At 42.2% G+C, this 4944-nt stretch overlaps 1 non-coding gene across 1 annotated transcript; it reads right to left on the bottom strand.

Annotated features, from left to right (window-relative positions):
• Window positions 1-2456: 2456 nt before the first annotated feature.
• Window positions 2457-2563, bottom strand: LOC112088663. The gene has a single exon (XR_002900608.1). It is a non-coding gene; the product is annotated as a small nucleolar RNA R71 (small nucleolar RNA).
• Window positions 2564-4944: the final 2381 nt, after the last annotated feature.

Genomic DNA, 4944 nt, shown 5'->3' with positions numbered 1-4944 from the left:
AATTACGCTAAGTGTCATACTCTAACACGGTGAGAACGTCACGGTCTGGGGTTAGTTGTGGCATGATATGACGTTTCTCGGGATTTGACACGGTTACGGTGCCACGGCCATACACTTAGGCGTGGCAACACCCGAGTGCTTGCTAAAAAGACAAAGGCTCATAACACGATCATATCGCCACGGTCCATACTTAACCGTGAAAAGGTTTCACCAACCTTCGGCGATTGACACGGGGAGAATGCCACAGTCTAAACTTGACCGTGACAAAAGCTTAAAGGACTCGACACTACCAAGAGACACGGCCAATCAGCAGGCCGTGACAATCACTGAATGTTCCACTCCTTTGCAACGCTCAAGAGATACGAGCCAAGCAAGACCGTGGCAATCAAATATGATCATCGTCCAAACCCAGAAAGGACATGACATGGCCCTGCATCACGGTCTAACTTAAGCCGAGGCAGCCTATTTCTTCAAGAACAACCGTTTGAACCTTGACACGGTTTCTTTGCCACGGTCTGTCCAAGAATCATCTGACCATGGCAAACCTCATCTTTACCCATCAAGGCCGGGTCAGGACCCGGTTTGTTCCGGGCTGACCCGGTTTGTTTAAGGACTTATATATAGTTTTTTAGGGTTTTACCCTAATCTCTTGCCTCTTTTGTGAAAAGACTCCTCTTAAGAAGAGAAATATCTCCCTTTTTGAGTTTTAATCAAGAGAGTTTGAAGGATCTTTGTGTTTAAAGCTGTAAAATCCATCATTATCCATCTTCTCCATCTCATTTCTCATCATTAATCATGACAATCTTCTCAACTTGCAAAGGTTTAAGAGAGATTAGTATGATTAGTGAGTAGTCACCTTACTGAGGTTCTAGATGTGTAGGTTATGGTGCTAAAGTGTTAGATTAGGAGTACTTAGGGCTAAATTCATTGATTCATCTCTCTAAATAGATGTTCTCTAGGCTAGATCCTTGCATATCACTTGAGATCTGGATTCTGGGAATTTCATGCACCAAAAGTGTTTGATGAAATTCCTGAGAGAGTTGTATTAGAGGTTTAAGCATTTGCTGCATGATGATGTCTTGTTATTTTCTTGAATAATTTTTTAGAACTGTTTATTAATGCTCACTGATTTATATTTCACAAATGATGATTTGGTTTGAAAATGGATTAGTGTAGAGGTTAATACCTTCATGAGAGGATTAATCTAGATTAGAATTCTAAATCATTTGAATCTTGTCTCATCATTGTCATTAGCACTTCTGGTTTAGCACCAAAGCACCATAGCCAACTATCATGTCTAGAATCTCATACTCCCATCATTTCATATCATCTCATCTTGTTTAGTTGTCATTGATTGCTTCTTTATTTGATCATTAATCTTTGTTTTTGTTTCAATCTTGTTTTAGGCACTAGTCACAAACAATCTTCACCATTTGCTTGAATTAAGAAATTGTCTTATATTCTAGTGTCTACCACGCATTGGACTGATAAATCATTTATGCTGCTACAGCTAAGGGATTGATAACCCCTATTTAGAGCCTAAAACCCTCTAGTTATCCATTGGCGCCATTGCCAAAGTGTGCTAGCATTAGTCTTAGATACTTTCTTGAGATCAAGTGCTTTCTTTTTGTTTACTGATTACTTTCAAGCTCTGTTTTTGCTTTCAGGTGTATGAACACCAGGTCCAGGTCAAGAAGCTGTGGTCCACATTTCCCTCTCAACGACAACATCAATCTTTTGGTTCCAAGAAGGAGAAGGGATAGGCGTGGAAGACAGACTGATCAGGCTGATATGGAAGATCAGATACAGCATGTGGTTGACATTGAGCCACAAGTTCAAGAGGGGCAACAGGCTCAGATGCAGCAGGGTAATGGAGCTGGTAATGCAGCTGGAAATGGAGCTGGTAAAAGAGCTGGTCAAGGATTCCATCAGGGTAATGTTCAGCAGGAACAGGTGCATCAACAGCAAGCTTATGTCCACCAGGGACAAGCTCCAGCTCATCAGCAAAGGCACAAGTCCAACGTACAGCAAAGACAACAGGCTCACCACCGACAGCCCTTCCAGAACCAATCAAGGAGATATGAGCAGCCACAGGTCTATGTTGGAGAGAATGACAGGGTCAATGCTCATCAGTATGGAGCAGGAATTCAAGCACCACCTGTGCAAAACAATAATTTTGAAGTCAAGGCAACTTTGCTGAATATGGTCCAAAACTCCAAGTTCCATGGATTGCCAATGGAAGATCCTTTGGAACACTTGGATCAATTGATAACGTTTGTGACTTGACAAAGATAAATGGAGTATCTGAGGACAGCTTCAAGCTCAGATTATTTTCCTTCAGTCTTTGTGACAAAGCACACCAATGGGAGAAGAATCTCCCAAGAGGCTCTATTCAGACTTGGGAGCAATGCAAGCAGGCATTTCTGTCTAAGTTCTTCTCAACTTCCAGAACAGCAAAGCTAAGAAACCAAATCTCCAGCTTCACTCAACATAGCAATGAGAGTTTTGGTGAAACATATGAGATATTCAGGAGCTACACTAACCAATGCCCACACCATGGGTTTAGTGAGGCTTCACTTCTCAGCATACTTTATAGAGGGGCTCTTCCCAAGATTAGGAACCAGCTGGATACTGCATCCAATGGAAACTTTCTGGGGAAGGAGATTCATGCTGCTTTAGAGCTGGTTGAGAACTTAGCAATGAGAAATGATACATATGGAGAAGACTTTGATAGAGCCAATAGGAGCGAGAGTTGAAGCAGGGATCAAAGGTATGAGAAGGACTTTAAAACACTTGAAAGCAATCTGGACAAGGTGTTATTGGCCACTCAAAAGCCAATGCACTTTGTAGGAGAGTATGAGGAACTTTCTCAATGCTTTGAGAACATCAGTGAAGAGGGTCTTACTCAGGAAGTGCTAAACTATATTGGGAATCAGAGGTTCCAAAGATATAAGTATGCCAATGCCAATCAGAACCTCTCTTACAGGAATACCAATGTAGCAAACCCACAAGACCAAGTCTACCCTACCTCTCAAGCTCCACATAGTTTTGTTTCCAAGAACAACTTTCAAGGGTCTTTTCAACCAAAGAAACAGTTTGTTCAGAATCATCAACCAGTTCAGAGTTCTGGTTTCAGTTCACAGCAGCAACCAAAGGCACCACCATGGTTTTGTCAACCACAGTTCCAGCAGCAGGCGCCGGTTCAGCATCAGTTTCAGTCAGCACCTGTTCACCAGTGATAGACAAGACTTTTTTAGGGTCTCAGGGCTATCAATCCCCTTGTCAATGTAGCACAAAGAGGTTTATCAATCCAGATGTGGTGTTAGACACTAAGCTATATGATCAAGTTCTTAATTCAAGCAAACAAGAGTGGGTTTTGATTAATCCAGAGACAACTATAAACATAAACAGGATTAAAGACTAATGACAATGACAATGATATAAATATGATATGATGGAGGCATGAGATTCTAGACATGATAGTTGGTTAGGGTGCTTTGGTGTTAAACTAGAAATGCTAATGACAATGATGAGACATGATTCAAATGATTAAGAACTCTAATCTAGGTTAATCCTCTCATGAAGGTATTAACCCCTATACTAATCCATTTTCAAACCAAATTCCCATTTGTGAAATATGAATCAATATGCATTAATAAACAGTTCTCAATGATCATTCAAGCATTTAACAAATCATTCCCATGATGAAAAATTGCTTAAACCTCTAACACAACTCTTTCAGGAATTTCATCAAACACTTTTGGTGCATGAAATTCCCAGAATCTAGATCTCAAGTGATTATCAAGGATCTAGAATAGAGAACAGTTGTTTAGAGAAATGAATCAATGAATCTAGCCCTAAGCACTCCTAATCTAACACTTTAGCATCCTAACCTACACATCTAGAACCTCATTAAGGTAACTACTCACTAATCATGATCAACACACTAGATCCTTTGCAAGATGTGTTGTTAATCATGATTAGAAGTTGATTTTGATGATAAGAAATGATGAACAAGAAGGAAAGAAACTGCAAATCGATTTTAAACTCTCTAAAACAAAGTGTATTCAGTCCGTTTTCACAAAAGGGGAAAGAAGACTAAAAGTAGATTCAGTGTCCTCTCCAAATTAGGTCTAAAAACATTATAAAGGGGGCTTGGGCGAACCGGGTCAACCTGGAACAAACCGGGTACTGACCCGGCCTTGATGGGCAAAGAAAGGTTTGCCACGGTCTGGTGTGTCCTTGGTGTGACCGTGGCATTTCTGACCGTGTCAAAGACTTCATTTGTGTTCTTGGTTCATTTTGATGCCACGGTCTGATCAAGCTTCATCTGGAACTCGTGGCAAGCTACCGTGTCAAACGCCGAAGACGTGTAAAGGTTGCCACGGTCAAGCCTCCAGACCGTGGCATTCAGACCGTGCCAAGAGCCGAAGCTGTGTAGAAGTTGTCTCCAGCCACTTGTTCATTTGCCACGGTCAAGTCCCAGACCGTGGCATTCAGCTCGTGCCAATCGCCGAAGGTATGTAAAGGTTGCCACGGTCAAGCCTCAGACCGTGGCATTTAGGCCGTGTCAATCGCCGAAGGATGCAAGAAGTTCCTCTCAGCCAAGTGTGTGTTTGCCACGGTCAAGTGTAGACCGTGGCATGAAGATCGTGTCGTTGGCCGAGGGTGCACAAAAGTTGCCACGGCCAAGTGTGGACCGTGGCATTGAAATCGTGGCATGTTTAACTTAGTCATCCTGGGCTGTCTGGACCATCTCGCATTCCGGAGAGTGTAACTTCCTGGAGACCTGTCCGAATTGAGTAATTCCGGTTGCAGAAGACCGAGGACTGATTTATCTCCAACTTTGATGAAGGAAGTTTCAGTGCTTGGGAAGTGTAAGGTTTCCTGGAGGGCACATCTTTGAAGTGCATTTACACGACCAGAGAGAGGCGTCTAGACATG

Source organism: Eutrema salsugineum, unplaced genomic scaffold, assembly GCF_000478725.1.
Source record: "Eutrema salsugineum unplaced genomic scaffold, Eutsalg1_0 scaffold_14, whole genome shotgun sequence".
NCBI lineage: Eukaryota > Viridiplantae > Streptophyta > Magnoliopsida > Brassicales > Brassicaceae > Eutrema > Eutrema salsugineum.
The sequence above is the reverse complement of the archived record's forward strand: the minus strand, read 5'-3'. Positions and strand labels throughout refer to the sequence as shown.